Source organism: Bombina bombina, chromosome 1 (assembly GCF_027579735.1).
Source record: "Bombina bombina isolate aBomBom1 chromosome 1, aBomBom1.pri, whole genome shotgun sequence".
NCBI classification, from domain to species: Eukaryota; Metazoa; Chordata; class Amphibia; order Anura; family Bombinatoridae; genus Bombina; species Bombina bombina.
In genome coordinates this window covers 92,478,439-92,506,211 of record NC_069499.1, presented here as the reverse complement: position 1 = coordinate 92,506,211, position 27,773 = coordinate 92,478,439, and the positions used below count along the sequence as shown (strand labels likewise).

The 27,773-nt window shown below is 36.6% G+C and overlaps 1 long non-coding RNA gene across 1 annotated transcript; it reads right to left on the bottom strand.

Moving 5' to 3' along the window:
- Positions 1–1,049: 1,049 nt before the first annotated feature.
- On the bottom strand, positions 1,050–27,137 carry LOC128636343 (uncharacterized). Its single transcript, XR_008398693.1, has 2 exons — positions 27,096–27,137; positions 1,050–1,291 (listed from the first exon to the last, which is right to left on the bottom strand). It is a non-coding gene; the product is annotated as an uncharacterized LOC128636343 (long non-coding RNA).
- Positions 27,138–27,773: the final 636 nt, after the last annotated feature.

The following is a 27,773-nucleotide window of genomic DNA, read 5'->3' as shown; positions in this document are numbered from 1 at the left end:
GTTAAATTTAAAAATGTGCCCCAATTATCCCCAAACTTAAAGGGACAGTATACACCAGAATTTTTATTGTTTTAAAAGATAGATAATCCCTTTATTACCCATTTCCCAGTTTTGCATAACCAACACAGTTATAATAATATACTTTTAACCTCTGTGATTATCTTGTATCTAAGCCTCTGCAAACTGCTCCTTTTTTCAGTTCTTTTGACAGACTTGCAGTCTAGCCAATCAGTGCCTGCTCCCAGATAACTTCTCGTGCATGAGCACAGTGTTATCTATATGAAATACGTGAACTAACACCCTCTAGTGGTGAAAAACTGTTAAAATGCAATCTGAAAGAGGTGGCCTTCAAGGTCTAAGAAATTTGCATATGAACCTCCTAAGTTAAGCTTTCAACTAAGAATACCAAGAGAACAAAGCAAAATTGGTGATAAAAGTAAATTGGAAAATTGTTTAAAATTACATGCTCTATCTGAATCATGAAAGTTTATTTTGGCCTAGACTGTCCCTTTAAGTGTAAGCTTCTATAATAATAATAATAAAAAATAGCATCTTTAATTTAAAAAAAAAAAAAAACTGCACAAAGCAGTTTTAGGGGTTAAAGTGAGGGTGTATGGGGTGTTAGAAAAAAAAATGCATTGAAAAGTACCTTGTGGTCTATGGGGAACTGTGTGTTCTCTATAAATATATATGCATGTGCTTATATAAAAAAGCTTGTATGAATTTATTCCTTTCTTGCCCCTTCCTGTACCTTATTTTTTTAGCAGCAATCAGTACAAATGGAAAAATTAATTGATTTAGTCAAACAATCATTCGTTCTGTGTTTACTTTCTCCTATAATGTATTCAGTTGTTCGTATATATCAAAAGAATAGCAGAATTGGTTTAAATTTAGATGAATGTGTATTTGTCCAAAGCTAAATGCACATCTTTATTGTGCAGAGTCCCTTATCGGCAAGTTCACACACAAAAACTACGTAGTAAAATAAAAATGACATCAAATCATTCTGGTAAATCAGGAATAAATATATATAATTTCCAAAGGCAACGTCAAGATAGCTGTTATTTTATTGTGGTTAAAAACACTCAAAGAATGCATAAATCTAGGCAGTCGGGTTTACAATCTTTCCGATGAAGGGTACGCTTCTAGTTGTACGATGGTAGATAACTAATAAGAATGGCCTGTTGAACACGACAGATGGAGAAAGCGACATGACCCGAATCTCCAGAGCTGTTGCTCCTGCAGCCTTAGATCCATACTCATCAACACTCAGAACAGCTTTATGAAGTGCCTAAAGTGGAGAACAGAGGTACAGAAGGTTATTCTAAACCCTGATATTTCAAGAAAGATATGTTTCACAGGGCTAAGAGAATTCAAAAAGGTTAAAAGAAAATGTTAGCAGAATAAATATTTTCAAAGTTATAGAGAATATGTTCCAGTGGTAGCAGTTATTACAAATGCAAATTACAAAAGGTCCCCTCCATTTTGTATTATTTTTCTCCATCACTTAATCCTCCATTTTGTCTATGATTTTGCGTGTGCTGCACCTAATCTGTGGAACTCTCTATATCAGAGCTTTCCAAACTTTTTATGTTGGTGACACGCTTTTTAGACCTACATCATTTCGCGACACAGTAATTCAGTTGTACCAGCAAAAAGGAGCTTAAACTAACTTGTTTTAAGAGATACGGACACATACATGAATTATATAATAAAGAAATGTATTTACAAGTAACAGTAAGTATGGGCAAGAATAAAAATAAATAAATTAATAACACCAATAGCTACTTGATATATTAATGGGATGTATGAGGTTGATGGGATGAACACAATTTCTGAATATTTGGTGGAATATTAGATAAAGACACTCGCATTTCATCATCAAGCATTTCTTAAGCTTCCACTTCCTATCCATATATCAAGAGCAGGAGCAGCAATGCACTAATGGGAGCTAGCTGCAAAAAAACCCCACTGACTTCAGCTCAGCATTTAAGCTGCTTCCCTCAGAGCTTGGTGAGTCCAATTGACTACTGCCCATGCTGCAAACACACTGCTGTCCCACTCACTGACTATACATGCAGTCATGAGCCAATTAAGGAGACTACATGTGCAGTCAGGAGCCAATGTGCCGCCAATGGGAATAGTTTCAGTTCCCAGTGAGCTGCGCCAATAGGTTAAGATGATCTGTGTCCCCCTAGGTATCAATCACGTGTCAACCATGTGATATGCATAGCAAGTCAGAAACCAAAAAAAAAAATTGTGCTGAAGCAGGGACACACCTACACAATGCTGCCGACACACTAGTGTGTCCCGACACACAGTTTGGAAAGCACTGCTCTATATGATCCTGTTACACTGTACCCCATTTTTTACAGCTTAAAGATCAATGGTGATTCAGCAGAAATGTCTATTACAAAACATCTGTATTCTGTACATTGAACCTTTTCACTTCCAAAAGAAAAGCAAAACTTTTAAATATAATACTCACTAATTTGAGCTAGAGCATTATGGGTATACAGTAAATGCTTTATGAGGTGTAATGTATATGCGCAAATATAGGTGTTATTTATTTATTCTTTTTAGTTTTATTTTAGTTTGCATGTTCCATTGAAGTCTATAGGGAAAATACTTTAACGCTGTAGCTATATCCGAAGTTTGCGAACAAACTTTTTACTTTTAACTTTTAATACGCACGCTAGCGAACACTCAAGCGGGAGCATTAAATAGCGCCCAACTTGTAATCTAGCCCTCAATATTATATTTTTAAATAAAAAAGTGTAAAACTTTATTTTAATATATTTTCCATGTGTTGTGTAAAACTTTTTTTAACCCTTTACTTCGGGTCCAAAGTCACGCTATTTCTTCTAGTGTTATCTGGGCTTTTGCTTGAGTGCAACACATAACTTCAAACTTGTAATATGAGTGATATTTAGAGCGTTCAAAACATCTATTGAAAGTAATAGGTACCCTAGAGCAATGTTGGCTGCGCTGAACATTACCTGGTAATTCTGATTTACTATTGACTTGTAATATCAAGTTGTGAACTAATGTTATAGCGCGGTCCAGTGATGATGCTTATCGCGTCCTGCGCTATCATTAGCACGCCACTTGTTAAAGTAAATTTTCTAAGAATTTGTTTAACTTATTAAGTGTTAAAAGATGGTCGTTGAAAATGATTACCCAAAGCTACCACAAAAACTGCTGCCCTAATCTTTTGAAATTAGACATACAGATAGATTTTATTTACTAATACTGCGAATCATGTCCACAGACATCGCTGCAACCAGACAGCATACACTGTCTACATTTAACATTGCACAAATATTGCACCAGCAATGATTGTGCAATGCCGCCTCCTGCTTGCTGGCGGCCAATCAGCCGCTAGCAGGGGTTTTCAATCATCCCAATTGGATCATGATGATTTTAATCCACTACCTTTTAGGTGGCAGACAGGTTAAGGAGCAGTGATCTTAAGAAACGACAGACCTCCAAAGCAGCAATCGCTGTTTGGTAAAGGGAGCCCACTGCACTCTCCACACAATGTTCCCTCTAAGTTTTGTGAGCATTGTGCACAAAAAATGTGTTTTTTGCAATTTGGCCAAGTGACTAAAATGTGCACACATTTGAAGAGGTGCAAAATAAGTTATGTGCCTACCTCACACTAAGTAAAATACAGAAAACAGTAGGCTCCATTTAAGAAGCTACTTCTTAACCTATGCACCCACTATAAAGTATCATTTTTCAATTCCAACAGACCTCCCCAACTGGGGAGATTGACAGCTCGTACTCATGCGCGATTGGCCATTCGAGAACAGAGGGGGCGGTTACGCTCAAAGCGAAATGCACAATGATAAATTCATGCAGCGTATTGCTGCTGCTAGCCTTAATGCCAAGTCCATCTGGGGTTGAGTAAATCTAGAGGAGGAGAAGGAAGAATAGAGGAAGAAGGGTGACCTTCAAAAATGATCATGAAAGCACAGATGATGATTCCCTCTCTAACTTCTCTACCTCCTACGATGAGGGTTCTAACTCTGAAAATGAAAGTGTATCAATTACTAGGAATAAAGATAGTATTCAAACTAATGCAGGCCAGAATGTAACAGCTAATAATGCATCCGCACATGTACCACTAACTCAGTATAACCAAGCTAAATCTGCGTGTAGCAATGACCACAGTAATGGCTCACATATTGGCAATGATCAAACTATATACCCAGGAGCGATTCCTAAGAATACTAGTATAGCGAATAATGTAGCAAGTGGCTCATCAGTATCTGTAGGAAATGACACAATTAATGTAACGAAATCTAATAACCAGGTTTTTCGGTCAGCTCTAAAACAAAGGGAGGAGGGGGGACAGGAGTAGCCAACAAGATAAGAGGGGCAAACAGATACACCCTCAGAGGAGCAACCAAGAAATAAAAAATGACTTGGTTATTAATATCTCTCATTACAATCTAAGTGCAACTGAAATTAGAGTGTTAAATTTTTGTCTAGGGTTTTGTCCAACTAAAAAATTTGATATTTTCCAAACTATCCTAGACTTAAATAAATTTGTGCGCAATCTAACTTTGCGTAGACACTTTACAAATGAGGGAGCACCTAGAGAGAATACCCAAAACTTTGAACAGGTTGACACTAAACTTTCACTTTTGAATTTTAAAGAGATGTGTGATTTGACAACTTTACAATCTCTGGAAAAAGAACAATTCACTGATCCAGATTTGGCATACACACAAACCCCCAGGTTTAAAAATAAGTCTAAATTCTATCCTGTGCAATCTAGGGGGAGAGCTTTGGAGAGCTTTCACAAACGAGTAATTGAAGAATTACATGCCCTAGACAAAACCACAACTGTGGATCACTCAAATCTAAGTAGACAAGAAAGAGAGGCGATTGTATCTCTACAAAATAACTTGTCAATAGTGGTCAAACAGGCCGATAAGGGCGGCAATATTGTGGTAATGGACAGGGACATGTATGTGAATGAAGCCATACGTCAGTTGAGTGATGTCGCCTCATATAAAGCACTCAGAAGTAATCCTACTAGATTGTATCAGAATAGATTGAAATCCATTCTTGATGATGCTCTGTATCTGGGCATTATTGATCAAAGTACCTTTGAGTTTTTGTTTGTCCCTGATCCTGTGGTACCTATATTCCACCACCTGCCCAAGATCCACAAGAGTTTGGAGCAAGTTAAGGGACGACCAATTGTTGCTGGAATTGGGTCATTGTTTGAACATCTATCAGAGTGGATAGACTGTATCCTGCAGCCGCTGGTTATGTCACTTCCCAGTTTTTTAAGAGATACTACCCACATACTCAACCTTGTGGATACTGTGCAGGTGGTGGAAGGTATGACATGGCTGACAGTTGATGTCATAGCGCTGTATACGTCAATACCACATTCATTGGGTTTAGAGGCTTTAAAGTTTTTTCTAGATTTGTTAACCGAATATTCTAACGAAACCAAAGAGTTTATTGTCCTGGCTACTAAATTTCTTCTTGAGCACAATTATTTTCGCTTTGAGGGGGTCCACTATGTCCAGCTAAAAGGCACAGCCATGGGGGCGAAATTCGCCCCCTCATATGCGAACTTATTTATGGGCTGGATGGAATATAAGTATTTGCTAGGACATGTGAACCCCCACTCAGCGAGGATATTGTACTACAAGAGATTTATTGATGATCTGATCTTCATTGGCACCTTTTCTGAACTGGAAGCCAGAGATTTTGTAGGATATCTTAATTCTTGTATTCCCGATATCCAATTTACCTATGAGTGGCGGCCTGACACCATACACTTCTTGGATGTGGAACTGAGTTTCAACATGTGCACTAAGAGGATAGAAACAAATATCTATCGCAAACCCATTGCAGGCAACTCTATATTGCATTCCTCAAGCTCACATCCAAGACATGTGTTTAGGGGGATCGCTAAGGGCCAGTTCCTAAGAACTAGGAGAATTAGTTCAAATGATGCTACTTTTTATTCCGAGTCCCAGGCATTAAGTAAAAGACTTGAGAATAGAGGATATTCGGCCCAAGACATCAATGATGCCATGGAGGATACTATCAAAATCGATAGAGCTAGTCTCTTAAAATACAGAGGTTCTAACAGACAGTCTGAGAATCAGAATGATAATAAACCTTTGTTTATTACTAAATATTCCATGCAATACTATCAGATCTGCAACATCATTAAAAAGTATCTTCCCATCTTATATGGAGATGATCTTCTGAAAGATGTTGTTAGTGATGGTTGCAGGTTTGTGTATAGGAGGAATTTATCCTTGGGAAACATGGTTTCCCCCAGTGAACTTCGGGCCCCCCAAAATCAGAGTTCTTGGCTAAGGCATAATGGAACCTACAGATGTGGGAAGAATTGTAAAGCCTGTGATGTCATTAAAGTAGGACCTAGCTTTACCTCCTATGTTACCAATGATAACTTTAATACCAAGGGATGTGTCAATTGTTCAACCACCTTTGTGGTTTATTTGATAGGATGTACATGCCATAAATTACAGTATATTGGCATGACTAGCCGTGACGTCCGTACTAGGATACGAGAACATTTGGGATACATTAAAAATAAAATTGAATGCTCAGAATTGGCCAGACACTTCATTTTTGTACATGGGGGTGATGTGCGCACCTTTGAATGGAATGCAATAGAATCCATAAGTAGACCCCCGAGGGGGGGAGATAAATGGTCAATTCTTGCCAGACAAGAAGTCTATTGGATTAATAAGATGTGCACTTTAACTCCTTATGGGTTTAATTCGGAAAATGACATTATCAACTTTTGGGAATAGGTGTTTTTGCGCTAGCTCCCAACTGTTGATAGTGTGATTGCTGATCGTTTGTAAATCAATTCTCTTACAAGTGACCAAGTCCAAGTCATGGATGGAAGACAAAAATAAAATAAATTTAATAAAATAAATAAATAAATTTATTGATTCAAGAACTATAAGAATATAGTTACTCAATGAGTGTGATATATTTTGCTAGTAGTCAAAATCATTAGTAAGAGGAAATATGTAAAGCAGCAAAGCTGAGCTGCACTTTTGTTTGACATTATCTATGTAATTTATTGCTATATATATTTGAGTAATCAGCAATTATGTGCTCTGATGTTTGTCTATTTTAAGAACTATAATCCATTGACTTGTTTGTTTAATGTATATATATAAATTTGGTTTAAGCTAAATCCTAATTCACTTTGTATTTATATGATGGAAATATGTTTGCATTACTTAAATGGTTAATTTGTTTTCTTGCAAGGGAGGGAAGGGGAAGGGTGTGTTATGTTTTAACCAATAAGGAACATTTTACCTCTGTAAATAAGGGTGACACCTGTACGAATTTATGTCTATGATTACGGCTGCTTTTGGCCGAAACATGTAAGACGTATTTGTCTATCCACCTATCCTTGATGTTACCTCTATTTGCTTTTACCTTTTGGATTTAAATAAAGTTTGGACTTTTATATACTTTCTAATGGGAGCTTTCTGGACTTATTTTTTCTATAAATCTAGCCCAGACTCATACATACACACTCACTCATACATACACACTCATACACACTCCTTTACACACTTACACACATACACACACTCACACACACTCACTCACATATACACACACATACACACTCCTTTACACACTAACTTACACACATACACACACACACACATATACACACACACACACACACACATATACAAACACATATACATACACACACATACACCCACATTTATACATACACACACACACATACACACACCCCCATCCACATATATATACATACACATATATACACAAACACACATACACACACACACATAACAAACACACACATATATATACATACACATATATACACACACACACATACACACACACATAACAAACACACACATATATATACATACACATATATACACACACACACACACACACACACACATAACAAACACAGACATATATATACATACACATATATACACACACACACATACACACACACACATAACAAACACACACATATATATACATACACATATATACACACACACACATACACACACACACATAACAAACACACACATATATATACATACACATATATACACACACACACATACACACAAACACATAACAAACACACACACATATATATATATATATATATATATATATATACATACACACACGATAAACAGAGACAACAGAGAAGTTTCCAATAGAAAAACTGCTTAACTGTAAATCAGACCATGTAGTTTATATGCTGGAGTGTACATGCAAGAATCCTTTGAGGTACATAGGACCAGGGCCGGATTTCCCATTAGGCACAGTAGGCATGTGCCTACAGGCGCCTTGCAGTGAGGGGCGCCTGCCTGTCAATAATAAAAAAAAAAAAAAAAAAAAAATTTTTTTTTTTTTTTTTTTTTTTTTTTATGAGGGCATTTATTTTAGTAAGAATTGTGCTGCCAGGTGCCTACAAAGTCGAGTGTTTCATTGGGAATATGTTACAGCAGTTGAGGGAGCCATGAAGGAGAGAGGGGCAAAGATTAAAACTAAACCCCTCCCATTGAATTTCTAAATTCTAATTTTAAACACATTTGTTGACCCCTGGATTACATATAATCTACAACATTCCATGTTTTCCTTTGAGAGCAACATCATATGATATTTATATTTCAGAACAAAATAAATGTAACATCTGTGTGTGTTTGTACCAAAAATATCAGAGTTTACAAGATTTTTTTCCCTACATTTTATATTTTCTTCCACTGGCTGCACAGGTTGTTGATGGTGATGAGCTTGCATGCTGCTAGTTTTAATATTGCTATTGTTTACACAAAACTGTGTTTGACTCCAACAAAATGTTAAGCACATAGTCAAAGTCATCTCCAGAAAAGCAATACACTAATGGCTTGTCAATAAACATGTCCTATGAGCCCATCTGGGTCTGCACAGATGTGTATTGCTGTCTCAGAACTGACATTGACTATGTGTTTAACTCTTTTGCAAGAGGCTAACACACTTCTCTGCAAGCACTAGTGCAATAATAAAATGCCCAGCAAACTGTCACATTTGATGTCCCTTTAAATAGGGTTTTCTTTAGAATATTTTGCATTAAAAGTTTAACATGATTTGTTTTTGTTATACATAATAGAAATTGTATGGCCATTTGAGTCAAGTGAATATTGATTTTTGGTGTAGCTTCCATTACAACAAATATTGCAATTGGTGTGTGTATTTGTGTATCTCCATAAAAGGGAAAATGTAATTTTACATCTAATATTTATTTTTAGTTGTCCTAAATAATAATAAAAAAAAGTCCTCATTTTTTCCACTTTTTTCTAGGGGGGGTGGGGGGGTGGGGGGGGCGCTTCAGGTTTTTGTGCCTACAGGCACCTGAGATGTAAATCCGGCCCTGCATAGGACGCACAAAAAGAAATCTTAAAACTAGATGCTTGGAGCATATAAAAAAAACATCGAAACTGTCACTCTAAATACTCCATGGAATCCCAAAAGGTATCAGTCAGCACCTGAACTACTTGCACGCCATGTAGGGGTACCACCAAACCCTACTAAATGTAGTGAAAGTTCAAAAAATATGGCAGCAATAAGTAGTTAGTAAATTATCTTTATTGGAGCACAACAAACAAAATAGCGATGTTTCGGGAGTTTCCTCCCTTTGTCAAGCATAAAAATCTGTGGTAACAAACTTCTTAATATACCCACACCCACCAGGGGGCAGCAGAGAGCAATTTCCTCCTATACAAGGTCTAATTTAACCCATTCATTTCTTTTCTTTAGGATATTACAAGAGTTTTTACCACATAAATATATTACAGAGATACAGGTAAAAAAAATAATATATTAAATTGTTTCTATATACATTCAGTATATGCAATCAAAGTTGGTACAGTATCCAACTATATATACACAGCAAGAATCAATCCTTATAGGAACCAAGACTAATCATTGTTAGAGATAAAAACATTAATTCACAAGGAAAGAACATCAGCACAGAAAATCTTAACCCAAATTATATTCTAAAGGAACACTGACAAGTCCCAATCTTTATTAACCCCTTAAGGACACGGCCATTTTTCAATTTCTTTCCCTTAAGGACCAGGGCTATTTTTAAATTTCTGCGGTGTTTGTGTTTAGCTGTAATTTTCCTCTTACTCATTTACTGTACCCATACATATTATATACCGTTTTTCTCGCCATTAAATGGACTTTCTAAAGATACCATTATTTTCATCATATCTTGTCATTTACTTTAAAAAAATGATAAAATATTAGGAAAAAATGGAAAAAAAAACACTTTTTCTAACTTTGACCCCCACAATCTGTTACACATCTACAACCACCAAAAAACACCCATGCTAAATAGTTTCTAAATTTTGTCCTGAGTTTAGAAATACCCAATGTTTACATGTTCTTTGTTTTTTTTTGCAAGTTATAGGGCAATAAATACAAGTAGCACTTTGCTATTTCCAAACCATTTTTTTTTCAAAATTAGCGCTAGTTACATTGGAACCCTGATATCTGTCAGGAATCCTTGATTAACCCTTGACATGTATATATTTTTTTTTAGAAGACATCCCAAAGTATTGATCTAGGTCCATTTTGGTATATTTCATGCCACCATTTCACCACTAAATGCAATCAAATAAAAAAAATTGTTCACTTTTTCCCAAATATTTTCACAAACTTTAGGTTTCTCACTGAAATTATTTACAAACAACTTGTGCAATTATGGCATAAATGGTTGTAAATGCTTCTCTGGGATCCCCTTTGTTCAAAAATAGCAGAAATATATGACTTTGGCGTTGCTTTTTGGTAATTAGAAGGCCGCTAAATGCCACTGCGCATCACACGTGTATTATGCCCAGCAGTGAAGGGGTTAATTAGGGAGCATGAAGGGAGCATCTAGGGTTAATTTTAGCTTTAGTGTAGTGTAGTAGACAACCCCAAGTATTGATCTAGGCCCATCTTGGTATATTTTATGCTACCATTTCACCGCTAAATGCGATCAAATTAAAAAAAACGTAAAATTTTTCACAATTTTAGGTTTCTCACTGAAATTATTTACAAACAACTTTTGCAAGTATGGCATAAATTATTGTAAATGCTTCTCTGGGATCCCCTATGTTCAGAAATAGCAGACATATATGGCTTTGGCGTTGCTTTTTGGTAATTATAAGGCCGCTAAATGCCGCTGCGCACCACACGTGTATTATGCCCAGCAGTGCAGGGGTTAATTAGGTCATTTGTAGGGAGCTTGCAGGGTTAATTTTAGCTTTAGCGTAGAGATCAGCCTCCCACCTGACACATCACACCCCAGGATCCCTCCCAAATAGCTCTCTTCCCTCCCCAATCCCACAATTGTCCCCGCCATCTTAAGTACTGGCAGAAAGTCTGCCAGTACTAAAATAAAAGGTATATTTAAAATTTAAAAAAAAATTGTAAAGCATATTTACATATGCAGCTGTGTAGGATCCCCCCTTAGCCCCCAACCTCCCCGATCCCCCCCCAAACAGCTCTCTAACCCTCCACCTCTACCTTACTGGGAGCCATCTTGGGTACTGGCAGCTGTCTGCCAGTACCCTGTTTGCAAATACAAATGTTTTTTTTTTAGGTTTTTGTAATTTTTTTTCCATTTTTTCTGTAGTGTAGCTTCCCCCCCTCCACAGACAAATCCCCCACCCGCTCCCAGATCCCTTAGATTTATTTTTGTTGGGGATTGTATCCCCCCTTACTGCCAGTCTTATATAATTATTTTGCTGTAGTGTAGCGGTTCCCACCCGCTCCCTCCCCGTGCACGCGCCCACCCACCGGCCCCCGTGCACGCGCGCGCTCCCGTGCGCGCGCCCAACAACCCCGCCCCCGATCCCGCTCCCCTCTCTCTTCAATTTGTCACCGATGGCCACCCACCCGCCTCCCACGGTCAGCTCCCACCCACCAACGATTGCGGCCATCGATGCCGGTGCAGAGAGGGCCACAGAGTGGCTCTCTCTGCATCGGATGGGTGAAAAATGTTATTGCAGGATGCCTCGATATCGAGGCATCACTGCAATAACTGTAAAGTGGCTGGAAGCGATCAGGATCGCTTCCAGCCGCTTTAATCCCCAAAGTCGTACAGGGTACGTCGCTGGTCTTTAAAGACCAGGTTGTGTGCGACGTACCCTGTACGACTCGTGTCGTTAAGGGGGTAAGACCCACAGGTTGGAGGGTATTTAATTCAAATATCCAGAATCTCTCCCTTTGATGGAGCATTAGCTCCCTATTACCTCCTCTCCTAGGAATAAGAACAAAATCAATTACTTGAAAGCGGAGTTGATTGATGGCATGTCCTACTGAATTAAAATGACAGGCCACAGGGGACTTTTCATTCTTTGTTCTAATAGAGCCCTGTTTTTCTAATACAAAATGAGTTGAGGAACACTTTGACAATTGCTCAAAAAATGGTATTATTGGTAAGGATTTGCTTAAATTTTTTGATGTACCATATCCACGTACACCTGTACTTTATACGTTACCTAAGGTACATAAAAATCTTAAAGCACCTCCTGGACGTCCAATTGTGTCTTCGATTGGAGCCATTACATCTAATATTTCTATATATTTAGATAAAATTTTGAGACCTTATGTAGAGAAGACCAGCTCCTTTTTAAGAGACACAAGTGATTTCTTACTTAAATTAGAAGCTTTGAATTTGGAGACCAGTAAGTTTATCATATATAGTTTGGATGTAGAAAGCCTTTACACCTCTATCACACATGTGAGTGGTATGGGGGCCGTTAAGTCGATTTTGTGTGCCTATGGTGATTTTTCTGACAATCAGATTGAATTTTTTCTTAAATTGTTGGAATTTGTTTTGTATAATAATTATTTTCTTTTTGAGGATGATTATTATTTACAGATTCAGGGGACAGCCATGGGTTCCAGCGTCGCCCCCAATTATGCTAATTTGCTGATGGATGCTTTTGAAGAAAGATTTGTATATCCTAATAAGGACTTCATTCGGTATGGCGCCTGTTGGTGGCGCTATATCGATGACGTCTTTGGTGTTTGCTTGGGCGACGCTGGAACCCTTAAGGCTTTTAATAACGATTTGAACAGTTCAACAGTACATTTAAAGTTTAAGTTATCTTTTAGTGAAGAGGAAATTGTATTCTTGGACACCAGGGTCATTAACACAGGAGGTTCATTGACTATTGATTTATTTCGTAAACCTACTGACCGTAATAGTATCTTGCACTTTGATAGTGCTCATCCTCTATCTTTATTAAAGGCTCTACCTAGGAGACAATAATTAAGGGTTCGCAGAATTGTTACTGACCAACAGTTATTTGATTTGAGGTTAGGGGAAATGAGGAAGCGCTTTTTAGAACGTGGCTACCCCAAAACAATGTTGGAGAAAGAGGCACAATCAGTCTCTCTTATCCCTAGGGCTACACTGTTGTCTACTGAACCAAAAAACCATCATCCCCCCAAAAAAGCAAGGTGGAAAGAAGGGGTGAATCAAAAAGAATGGTTTTTGTGACAGAATACAATTGTGAGAGCTATAGGATTAATAACATTATTAGGAAGCACTGGCCTTTATTGTCCAAATGCTATCCTAATATTTCAGAGTTTGTTGAGAATCCAATGCCTGCCTTTAAAAGGGGCTGTAATTTGCAACAAACCTGATTAGGGCTGACATTGGTAGTTCTAAAAATAGGGATGGCCAAAGATTTTTGACTGACAGGAATAGGGGTTGCTTTCCATGTCTGGGATGTTCATGTTGTGGTAACATGATTAAAGGATCTGTTTTTTACCATCCCAGTTCAGGCAAAAAATACCAGATTAAGAACTTCTGTCACACAAAATTTGTAATCTATCTAATTAAGTGTCCTTGTTGGCGGAGTTATGTGGGTGAAACCACTAGGTCCATTAGGGATAGAATAGTAGAGCACAAGAGTTCTATTAGAACAAAGAATGAAAAGTCCCCTGTGGCCTGTCATTTTAATTCAGTAGGACATGCCATCAATCAACTCTGCTTTCAAGTAATTGATTTTGTTCCCATTCCTAGGAGAGGAGGTAATAGGGAGCTAATGCTCCATCAAAGGGAGAGATTCAGGATATTTGAATTGAATACCCTCCAACCTGTGGGTCTTAATAAAGATTGGGACTTGTCAGTGTTCCTTTAGAATATAATTTGGGTTAAGATTTTCTGTGCTGATGTTCTTTCCTTGTGAATTAATGTTTTTATCTCTAACAATGATTCGTCTTGGTTCCTATAAGGATTGATTCTTGCTGTGTATATATAGTTGGATACTGTACCAACTTTGATTGCATATACTGAATGTATATAGAAACAATTTAATATATATATTTTTTACCTGTATCTCTGTAATATATTTATGTGGTAAAATCTCTTGTAATATCCTAAAGAAAAGAAATGAATGGGTTAAATTAGACCTTGTATAGAAGGAAATTGCTCTCTGCTGCCCCCTGGTGGGTGTGGGTATATTAAGAAGTTTGTTACCACAGATTTTTATGCTTGACAAAGGGAGGAAGCTCCCGAAACGTCGCTATTTTGTTTGTTGTGCTCCAATAAAGATCATTTACTAACTACTTATTGCTGCCATATTTTTTGAACTTTCACTCTAAATACTCCACTTATTAGACATTTTTGTCAGGTGCACAATAAAAACAAAAATGATTTTTACATAAAAGCAATAGAACAAGTGGATACAGGCAATAGAGGTGGCAGTAGGTTGTTGGAATTGAGGAAAAGGGAAACTTTTTGGATTTTCACATTGAATACACTGGAACCCAATGGACTCAACAAAGACATAGACCTAGCAGCCTTTCTCTAAACTCACATAATCCATTATATTTTTTTAAATTATACACAAATTAAACACATAGAGTGAAACAATTAAACACATAGGTAAAGGAACATGTTTTAACCCCTTAATGACAACTGACGTACCAGGTACGTCCTGCAAAAACTAGCAGTTAGTGACAATGGACGTACCTGGTACGTCAGTTGTTTAAGAGAGTGCTGGAAGCGATCGCAATTGCTTTCAGCAGCTCTCAGGGTATTGCAGTGATGCCTCGATATGGAGGCATCCTGCAATACCTTTTAACAAGCCTCCGATGCAGAGAGAGCCACTCTGTGGCCCTCTCTGCACCGGTATCAATGGTGCAGTGTTCCGGGGGGAAGGGAAGCAAAGAGGCGGCAGCGTGCGGGCGCGCGTGCACGTGGGGGCGCGCGCACGCGCATATTAGCCACTGACACCAATGAAAAAAAAAAAGTTCAAAACATAAAAAAAAAAAAATATATATATATAAAAGGATCTGGGGGGGGGGGGGTTGGGGGTATTGAGGGGGGGGCTGCTACACTACAGAAAAGTTTATAAATATTTTTGGGGGCAAAATTTATAAATATTTTTGGGGGCAAATTGGGTACTGGCAGACAGCTGCCAGTACCCAAGATGGCGGCAATTAAGTAGCAGGGAGGGTTATAGAGCTGTTTGGTGGGGGATCAGGGAGGTTGGGGGCTAAGGCAGGGCTCCATTACAGCAGAATACATTTTTTTTAAAAATAAAATAAAAAAAACTCCTTTTATTTAGTACTGGCAGACTTTCTGCCAGTACTTAAGATGGCGGGGACAATTGTGGGGTGGGGGAGGGAAGAGAGCTGTTTGGGAGGGATCAGGGGGTGGGATGTGTCAGGTGGGAGGCTGATCTCTACACTAAAGCTAAAATTAACCCTGCCAGCGCCCTACAAGCTACCTAATTAACTCCTTCACTGCTGGGCATAATTCACGTGTTGTGCGCAGCAGCATTTAGCGGCCTTCTAATTAACAAAAAGCAACGCCAAAGCCATATATTTCTGCTATTTCTGAACAAAGGGGATCCCAGAGAAGCTTTTACAACCATTTGTGCCATAATTGCACAAACTGTTTGTAAATAATTTCAGTGAGAAACCTAAAATTGTGAAAAATTTAAAGGTTTTTTTTATTTGCTCGCATTTAGCGGTGAAATGGTGGCATGAAATATACCAAAATTGGCCTAGATCAATACTTGGAGTTGTCTACTACACTAAACTAAAGCTAAAATTAACCCTACAAGCTCCCTACATGCTCCCTAATTAACCCCTTCACTGCTGGGCATAAAACACGTGTGGTGCGCAGCGGCATTTAGCAGCCTTCTAAATACCAAAAAGCAACCCCAAAGCCATATAAGTCTGCTATTTCTGAACAAAGGCGATCCCAGAGAAGCATTTACAACCATTTGTGCCATAATTGCAGAAGCTGTTTGTAAATAATTTCAGTGGGAAACCTAAAGTTTGTGACAAAATGTGTGAAAAAGTGAACATTTTTTTTAATTTGATCGCATTTGGCGGTGAAACGGTGGCATGAAATATACCAAAATGGGCCTAGATCAATACTTTGGGATGTCTTCTAAAAAAAATATATACATGTCAATGGATATTCAGGTATTCCTTACAGATATCAGTGTTCCAATGTAGCTAGCGCTAATTTTGAAAAAAAAGTGGTTTGGAAATAGCGAAGTGCTACTTGTATTTATGGCCCTATAACTTACAAAAAAAGCAAAGAACATGTAAACATTGGGTATTTCTAAACTCAGGACAAAATTTAGAAACTATTTAGCATGGGTGTTTTTTAGTGGTTGTAGATGTGTAACAGATTTTGGGGGTCAAAGTTAGAAAAAGTGTGTTTTTTCCATTTTTTCCTCATATTTTATAAATTTTTTTATAGTAAATTATAAGATATAATGAAAATAATGGTATATTTAGAAAGTCCATTTAATGGCGAGAAAAACGGTATATAATATGTGTGGGTACAGTAAATGAGTAAGAGGAAAATTACAGCTGAACACAAACACCACAGAAATGTAAAAATAGCCATTGTCATTAAGGGTAAGAAAATTGAAAAATGGTCCGGTCATTAAGGGGTTAAAAACAAAAATTTTTTTTTTTTTTTCCTTTTTTTTTAATGAACTGGTTTCAGGTTCATAATGTCTATCAGCATCAAATAGGTGTCAAAACTGTTCATTATTTAATTGACTTTTAATTTCTCCAATATAAAACTCTTTGTCAATGATTACAGTGGCCCCACCTTTATCTGCTTTTTTCAAAATGACATTATCCTTAGATGATAAAGATTTTAAGGCTAATCGGTCTTGTTTGGAAAAATTATTCAAAAGGTGCTTATATTTCAATTTAGTCTCATTGTTACAAACAATCTCAGCAGTAGGTATATATTTACCTTTATTCTTAACACCTTTTGAATTTTTTTCTTTCATGACCTTGTCTTTTAAACAATCTATATCCTGCATAACCAGTTTTACAAAGGTTTCAACCCCATGATGGTTTTGGGCATACCTAAAAATGTGAATGTGGATAATAGATTAAATCTTAAAAAGGTGGGTTTGAGAAACAAAAGCACTTTTTTACCAGCCCAAAACCATCATGGGGTTGAAACCTTTGTAAAACTGGTTATGCAGGATATAGATTGTTTAAAAGACAATGTCATGAAAGAAAAAAATTCAAAAGGTGTTAAGAATAAAGGTAAATATATACCTACTGCTGAGATTGTTTGTAACAATGAGGCTAAATTGAAATATAAGCACCTTTTCAATAATTTTTCCAAACAAGACCGATTAGCCTTAAAATCTTTATCATCTAAGGATAATGTCATTTTGAAAAAAGCAGATAAAGGTGGGGCCACTGTAATCATTGACAAAGAGTTTTATATTGGAGAAATTAAAAGTCAATTAAATAATGAACATGTGTACAGAAAACTTTTAAATAACCCTGTTTTTCTAATACAAAATGAGTTGAGGAACACTTTGACAATTGCTCAAAAAAATGGTATTATTGGTAAGGATTTGCTTAAATTTTTTGATGTACCATATCCACGTACACCTGTACTTTATACGTTACCTAAGGTACATAAAAATCTTAAAGCACCTCCTGGACGTCCAATTGTGTCTTCGATTGGAGCCATTACATCTAATATTTCTATATATTTAGATAAAATTTTGAGACCTTATGTAGAGAAGACCAGCTCCTTTTTAAGAGACACAAGTGATTTCTTACTTAAATTAGAAGCTTTGAATTTGGAGACCAGTAAGTTTATCATATATAGTTTGGATGTAGAAAGCCTTTACACATCTATCACACATGTGAGTGGTATGGGGGCCGTTAAGTCGATTTTGTGTGCCTATGGTGATTTTTCTGACAATCAGATTGAATTTTTTCTTAAATTGTTGGAATTTGTTTTGTATAATAATTATTTTCTTTTTGAGGATGATTATTATTTACAGATTCAGGGGACAGCCATGGGTTCCAGCGTCGCCCCCAATTATGCTAATTTGCTGATGGATGCTTTTGAAGAAAGATTTGTATATCCTAATAAGGACTTCATTCGGTATGGCGCCTGTTGGTGGCGCTATATCGATGACGTCTTTGGTGTTTGCTTGGGCGACGCTGGAACCCTTAAGGCTTTTGATAACGATTTGAACAGTTCAACAGTACATTTAAAGTTTAAGTTATCTTTTAGTGAAGAGGAAATTGTATTCTTGGACACCGGGGTCATTAACACAGGAGGTTCATTGACTATTGATTTATTTCGTAAACCTACTGACCGTAATAGTATCTTGCACTTTGATAGTGCTCATCCTCTATCTTTATTAAAGGCTCTACCTAGGAGCCAATGATTAAGGGTTCGCAGAATTGTTACTGACCAACAGTTATTTGATTTGAGGTTAGGGGAAATGAGGAAGCGCTTTTTAGAACGTGGCTACCCCAAAACAATGTTGGAGAAAGAGGCACAATCAGTCTCTCTTATCCCTAGGGCTACACTGTTGTCTACTGAACCAAAAAACCATCATCCCCCCAAAAAAGCAAGGTGGAAAGAAGGGGTGAATCAAAAAGAATGGTTTTTGTGACAGAATACAATTGTGAGAGCTATAGGATTAATAACATTATTAGGAAGCACTGGCCTTTATTGTCCAAATGCTATCCTAATATTTCAGAGTTTGTTGAGAATCCAATGCCTGCCTTTAAAAGGGGCTGTAATTTGCAACAAAAACTGATTAGGGCTGACATTGGTAGTTCTAAAAATAGGGATGGCCAAAGATTTTTGACTGACAGGAATAGGGGTTGCTTTCCATGTCTGGGATGTTCATGTTGTGGTAACATGATTAAAGGATCTGTTTTTTACCATCCCAGTTCAGGCAAAAATACCAGATTAAGAACTTCTATACCTGTCACACAAAATTTGTAATCTATCTAATTAAGTGTCCTTGTTGGCGGAGTTATGTGGGTGAAACCACTAGGTCCATTAGGGATAGAATAGTAGAGCACAAGAGTTCTATTAGAACAAAGAATGAAAAGTCCCCTGTGGCCTGTCATTTTAATTCAGTAGGACATGCCATCAATCAACTCCGCTTTCAAGTAATTGATTTTGTTCCCATTCCTAGGAGAGGAGGTAATAGGGAGCTAATGCTCCATCAAAGGGAGAGATTCAGGATATTTGAATTGAATACCCTCCAACCTATGGGTCTTAATAAAGATTGGGACTTGTCAGTGTTCCTTTAGAATATAATTTGGGTTAAGATTTTCTGTGCTGATGTTCTTTCCTTGTGAATTAATGTTTTTATCTCTAACAATGATTAGTCTTGGTTCCTATAAGGATTGATTCTTGCTGTGTATATATAGTTGGATACTGTACCAACTTTGATTGCATATACTGAATGTATATAGAAACAATTTAATATATATTTTTTTTACCTGTATCTCTGTAATATATTTATGTGGTAAAATCTCTTGTAATATCCTAAAGAAAAGAAATTAATGGGTTAAATTAGACCTTGTATAGAAGGAAATTGCTCTCTGCTGCCCCCTGGTGGGTGTGGGTATATTAAGAAGTTTGTTACCACAGATTTTTATGCTTGACAAAGGGAGGAAGCTCCCGAAACGTCACTATTTTGTTTGTTGTACTCCAATAAAGATAATTTACTAACTACTTATTGCTGCCATATTTTTTGAACTTTCACTCTAAATACTCCACTTATTAGACATTTTTGTCAGGTACACAATAAAAACAAAAATGATTTTTACATAAAAGCAATAGAACAAGTGGATACAGGCAATAGAGGTGGCAGTAGGTTGTTGGAATTGAGGAAAAGGGAAACTTTTTGGATTTTCACATTGAATACACTGGAACCCAATGGACTCAACAAAGACATAGACCTAGCAGCCTTTCTCTAAACTCACATAATCCATTATATTTTTTTAAATTATACACAAATTAAACACATAGAGTGAAACAATTAAACACATAGGTAAAGGAACATGTTTTAAAAACAATTTTTTTTTTTTTTTTTAATGAACTGGTTTCAGGTTCATAATGTCTATCAGCATCAAATAGGTGTCAAAACTGTTCATTATTTAATTGACTTTTAATTTCTCCAATATAAAACTCTTTGTCAATGATTACAGTGGCCCCACCTTTATCTGCTTTTTTCAAAATGACATTATCCTTAGATGATAAAGATTTTAAGGCTAATCGGTCTTGTTTGGAAAAATTATTCAAAAGGTGCTTATATTTCAATTTAGTCTCATTGTTACAAACAATCTCAGCAGTAGGTATATATTTACCTTTATTCTTAACACCTTTTGAATTTTTTTCTTTCATGACCTTGTCTTTTAAACAATCTATATCCTGCATAACCAGTTTTACAAAGGTTTCAACCCCATGATGGTTTTGGGCATACCTAAAAATGTGAATGTGGATAATAGATTAAATCTTAAAAAGGTGGGTTTGAGAAACAAAAGCACTTTTTTACCAGCCCAAAACCATCATGGGGTTGAAACCTTTGTAAAACTGGTTATGCAGGATATAGATTGTTTAAAAGACAAGGTCATGAAAGAAAAAAATTCAAAAGGTGTTAAGAATAAAGGTAAATATATACCTACTGCTGAGATTGTTTGTAACAATGAGGCTAAATTGAAATATAAGCACCTTTTCAATAATTTTTCCAAACAAGACCGATTAGCCTTAAAATCTTTATCATCTAAGGATAATGTCATTTTGAAAAAAGCAGATAAAGGTGGGGCCACTGTAATCATTGACAAAGAGTTTTATTTTGGAGAAATTAAAAGTCAATTAAATAATGAACATGTGTACAGAAAACTTTTAAATAACCCTGTTTTTCTAATACAAAATGAGTTGAGGAACACTTTGACAATTGCTCAAAAAAATGGTATTATTGGTAAGGATTTGCTTAAATTTTTTGATGTACCATATCCACGTACACCTGTACTTTATACGTTACCTAAGGTACATAAAAATCTTAAAGCACCTCCTGGACGTCCAATTGTGTCTTCGATTGGAGCCATTACATCTAATATTTCTATATATTTAGATAAAATTTTGAGACCTTATGTAGAGAAGACCAGCTCCTTTTTAAGAGACACAAGTGATTTCTTACTTAAATTAGAAGCTTTGAATTTGGAGACCAGTAAGTTTATCATATATAGTTTGGATGTAGAAAGCCTTTACACATCTATCACACATGTGAGTGGTATGGGGGCCGTTAAGTCGATTTTGTGTGCCTATGGTGATTTTTCTGACAATCAGATTGAATTTTTTCTTAAATTGTTGGAATTTGTTTTGTATAATAATTATTTTCTTTTTGAGGATGATTATTATTTACAGATTCAGGGGACAGCCATGGGTTCCAGCGTCGCCCCCAATTATGCTAATTTGCTGATGGATGCTTTTGAAGAAAGATTTGTATATCCTAATAAGGACTTCATTCGGTATGGCGCCTGTTGGTGGCGCTATATCGATGACGTCTTTGGTGTTTGCTTGGGCGACGCTGGAACCCTTAAGGCTTTTGATAACGATTTGAACAGTTCAACAGTACATTTAAAGTTTAAGTTATCTTTTAGTGAAGAGGAAATTGTATTCTTGGACACCAGGGTCATTAACACAGGAGGTTCATTGACTATTGATTTATTTCGTAAACCTACTGACCGTAATAGTATCTTGCACTTTGATAGTGCTCATCCTCTATCTTTATTAAAGGCTCTACCTAGGAGCCAATGATTAAGGGTTCGCAGAATTGTTACTGACCAACAGTTATTTGATTTGAGGTTAGGGGAAATGAGGAAGCGCTTTTTAGAACGTGGCTACCCCAAAACAATGTTGGAGAAAGAGGCACAATCAGTCTCTCTTATCCCTAGGGCTACACTGTTGTCTACTGAACCAAAAAACCATCATCCCCCCAAAAAAGCAAGGTGGAAAGAAGGGGTGAATCAAAAAGAATGGTTTTTGTGACAGAATACAATTGTGAGAGCTATAGGATTAATAACATTATTAGGAAGCACTGGCCTTTATTGTCCAAATGCTATCCTAATATTTCAGAGTTTGTTGAGAATCCAATGCCTGCCTTTAAAAGGGGCTGTAATTTGCAACAAAAACTGATTAGGGCTGACATTGGTAGTTCTAAAAATAGGGATGGCCAAAGATTTTTGACTGACAGGAATAGGGGTTGCTTTCCATGTCTGGGATGTTCATGTTGTGGTAACATGATTAAAGGATCTGTTTTTTACCATCCCAGTTCAGGCAAAAAATACCAGATTAAGAACTTCTATACCTGTCACACAAAATTTGTAATCTATCTAATTAAGTGTCCTTGTTGGTGGAGTTATGTGGGTGAAACCACTAGGTCCATTAGGGATAGAATAGTAGAGCACAAGAGTTCTATTAGAACAAAGAATGAAAAGTCCCCTGTGGCCTGTCATTTTAATTCAGTAGGACATGCCATCAATCAACTCCGCTTTCAAGTAATTGATTTTGTTCCCATTCCTAGGAGAGGAGGTAATAGGGAGCTAATGCTCCATCAAAGGGAGAGATTCAGGATATTTGAATTGAATACCCTCCAACCTGTGGGTCTTAATAAAGATTGGGACTTGTCAGTGTTCCTTTAGAATATAATTTGGGTTAAGATTTTCTGTGCTGATGTTCTTTCCTTGTGAATTAATGTTTTTATCTCTAACAATGATTAGTCTTGGTTCCTATAAGGATTGATTCTTGCTGTGTATATATAGTTGGATACTGTACCAACTTTGATTGCATATACTGAATGTATATAGAAACAATTTAATATATATATTTTTTTTACCTGTATCTCTGTAATATATTTATGTGGTAAAATCTCTTGTAATATCCTAAAGAAAAGAAATGAATGGGTTAAATTAGACCTTGTATAGAAGGAAATTGCTCTCTGCTGCCCCCTGGTGGGTGTGGGTATATTAAGAAGTTTGTTACCACAGATTTTTATGCTTGACAAAGGGAGGAAGCTCCCGAAACGTCGCTATTTTGTTTGTTGTACTCCAATAAAGATAATTTACTAACTACTTATTGCTGCCATATTTTTTGAACTTTCACTCTAAATACTCCACTTATTAGACATTTTTGTCAGGTACACAATAAAAACAAAAATGATTTTTACATAAAAGCAATAGAACAAGTGGATACAGGCAATAGAGGTGGCAGTAGGTTGTTGGAATTGAGGAAAAGGGAAACTTTTTGGATTTTCACATTGAATACACTGGAACCCAATGGACTCAACAAAGACATAGACCTAGCAGCCTTTCTCTAAACTCACATAATCCATTATATTTTTTTAAATTATACACAAATTAAACACATAGAGTGAAACAATTAAACACATAGGTAAAGGAACATGTTTTAAAAACAAAATTATTATTTTTTTTTTAATGAACTGGTTTCAGGTTCATAATGTCTATCAGCATCAAATAGGTGTCAAAACATTTATGCAGGTCAGGACAGCTGGGTTTTAGAAACTAAGAATGCGGGGCTATGATTTTAAAATTTTCCCTACCCCTTTCCCCTCTCTCCCCCCTTTTTTTACCGCAGAATTATCAACAGCATATTTTTTAATATATATAAAAATTCTTTCTTTTGATGTACATAAATCTCTCTCTATATATATAGTTTTATTAATAATAACAATTATATTTAATTTTTTTTATGTATGGTTTTACCAGCAATCCCAATAGAAACAAATAAGGGGAAACAGATCTGCAAAAGATTCTCCTACTTATCCCAAAAAAACCAAGATATAATAAAGAAAAAGTTAGGAGTCTAACTAGGTTCTAATTATATGGGGTGGCTGTACCCACATACAAATGTGAGATTTGTTCATTTATTTATCCTTACTATTTATACATATAAAAAAGAATGTTTAAAAACTGGGCAATATTAGTTGAGAAAAACAACCATATACACACAAATCTGTTGAACATTTACACGTTATATGTATAGTGTATATGGAGGTATCTTAAGTGGAGTTGTGGGACTCATCTCAACCTATTAAATATTAAATTTTAAGTATAACAATATCAAAGCAAGATGAGAGCAAAACTGGGGTTTAAAACTGAATATGAATATAGTAGTGAAAGACAGCACCTTTTCTGTCTGGGGCACAGGAAAGGGTTAGCCAAACCCCAATATAAATTTCAAAAAAGTAATTTTCCAGCCTCCAGTAGAATTTAAAAGACCTTTATTAATCTCTTGCAGGGTCCATCATATCAACAACGTTTCAAACCTATACCATGATTAAGAACCTGGTATAGGTTTGAAACGTTGTTGATATGATGGACCCTGCAAGAGATTAATAAAGGTCTTTTAAATTCTACTGGAGGCTGGAAAATTACTTTTTTGAAGTTTAAAACTGAATGCCATAACTGATACTGTACTAGTGCCAGAAACAAAGATGGCGGCGGCGCTACAATCTAATAGGACACATAGCCATTACACGTTATATAAGACAGATAGGAGGGGGGCGGCCCCTACCTCTGACAAGCAACCAATCGTGTTGCGAAATGCGTAAGGCTCCGCCCCCCGCCACACGTAGTGCCCGATACTTCCTGCTCACCGGCTCCTCACAGCACTTTATATTACACATAAACTGTGTGATTGTGCCTGTTTGGTGTCCGTTGTGGAAGTGGGCTTGGATTCTTTCACTTACTTGTGACACATCGAGCAGCTGAATAACGAAGGGTATTTGTGAGCTACAATTGCAGAATACTGCCCTACTCGTTCGTGCTGCATATTGTGTATACATAGTCAGATGTGCTGACTGGACTTGTTTTCTACATGTATTTTTAATGGTTTATACATATATGTATTAATAAATGTGACACTTTTTAAACACATTCCATGTATTTAGCCCCTTTCTGCCCTTATACACCTCTCACAGTTCCCATTGTGGATAAGGATTAGTAATCTACAACAACAACTGGGAAACACAGCAACGTGAATACCACAGCCAAAAGGACCTAATGGGAAGTGGAAGGTGGTGAGCAGAAAGAGAGAACAACTATAACCTGCGTCTTATCTATACCTCATATCGAGTGAGGTCAAATCACGTGAGTGGTTCCACTGCATTTTTATTTAATTATCTATTGATGTAAACAGGCTTCACTAGGAGTTCCCCTTTTTGTGTGCTTCTCTACCCTTTACCATTTCAGAAAAAACACACACATATATATATATATATGAAAGTAGGAAGAAGCAGGGTGGCACAGAGAACCCAAACTAGAAAACACAGCAAATAAAATACAATAAACAGTGATAATATAACAATTATTGTTAAAATAATACAAATATAAATCAGTGGTAAAATAACAAGCGAACAGAAATAATCCGGAGCACATCAAATATAGAGAACACAGTCTTCAAGCGTTAATCCCCTATTAGATGTACACTTACTTCAGGGAACCTCAATCACATGAGGTAAGAATGTAGCACTTTCATAAATGAGCAAGGCACTTCCTGTAGAAATTAGATTCCCTTCTTCATCAGAGATGATTGGGGTAATAGGTATACATGATGAAGAAGGGAATCTAATTTTCTCTACCCTTCGAAACGCGTAAGACAATTAAGGAAGGTACATGACCTGTTGTATGAACTGTTTGGTGCTTCTGTGACTGTGGAGCCTGTATTTGGTCTTTGAACTATTATCCCCACTACGGATACTGATTGGACTCCTGGGCTACAGTTCTATTACGTCTATGTGCTTTCTACATACCTCATTAGTTGAGGTTTTTTATGTGAGTGTAACTTATTGTGTGTCAGTTATGTCCTATTAAAGCAGTTTCACACTATGTTTGCTTTTCTGGTTCTCCTTATATGACACCTACACTGGAACTGGAAGTTACTACTTACTAAAGAGAGCACTAGGATACTTGGAGGATTCTACTATCTATATTCCAAGACACAGAAGGCTACACTCTGGGAGACCCAGTTGATCGTTCTATATCTATTCTACAGGAAGTGCCTTGCTCATTTATGAAAGTGCTACATTCTTACCTCATGTGATTGAAGTTCCCTGAAGTAAGTGTACATCTAATAGGGGATTAACGCTTGAAGACTGTGTTCTCTATATTTGATGTGCTCCGGATTATTACTGTTCGCTTTTTATTTTACCACTGATTTATATTTGTATTATTTTAACAATAATTGTTATATTATCACTGTTTATTGTATTTTATTTGCTGTGTTTTCTAGTTTGGGTTCTCTGCGCCACCCTGCTTCTTCCTAATTTTATTTCTTTTGAGGGGTGATAGGTCTCCTCTGTTATTTGGGGTTTGGCAGCTGGATTTATCTTGCTGGAATTTTTATATGAGGTGCTGGGTATAGAGTATATACTTTGTGGCATAGCTTTTATCTGATAGTGAGCGCCTAGGAGTGATCCAGTGGATTCTTTCTACTGGTTCATTTATCTTGTGTATTTATTTATATATATATATATATATATATATATATATATATATATATTTATATATACATACACACACACATGCACACACACATATATACATACACACACAATCACCCACATATATGCATATACACACATAAAATGATAAGAAGAACAAAGGGGCGCCTCATGTGTAGATTCACCAAACCAATGTATATTACAGATATTGGTCAAATGGGTACTTACATTGTGCTGTAGCACCCTAATGTGCTGGTAGGTACAGACTGATATATTAGAAGGTGTATCAGCTCATCCACTCAGGATTCTCCCATCAAAGGTGCTCTATAAACAGAAGGAAAGCAATAATTGTGCAGATCAAGCAATATAATATGGTAGATGGTATAAAAAAGGAGCCAAATGGTTACTCACATTTCAATTGAGCACACTTATGTGCTGGTAGGAGCAAGCTGATATATTTTCAAAGGTCTATCAGCTCACCCACTCTGGGCTCTCCGAAGAATTCAAAGAATCAGGATACAATGCAGGACAGGTGATCAGTGTGTCCAACCCAATGGAGGTAGGCAAAGTGAAACAAGGTGATACCACTACACTTGAATTATTTTAAAAACCTATAGTATTTATTAAAAACAAAATCATTAAAACCATGTGGTGGATTAAAGGGTATCAAAGTTTCCCCCTAATATGCAATGCATTTCTCAGCCCCAGATAGGCTGTTTTCTCAGGCATAAAATCACCCTGCAACTGTCCTGCTATTTAAATCCTTATTGCACCTATCAGCAATAGTATGTGAGACTCCGCCTATAAAGGGCATGTATAGCAAATTAATTAAAACAATGTATACCTATTGCCCCAATCAGCAATAGTATATGAAGCCACGCCCATAAAGGGCATGTATAACATATG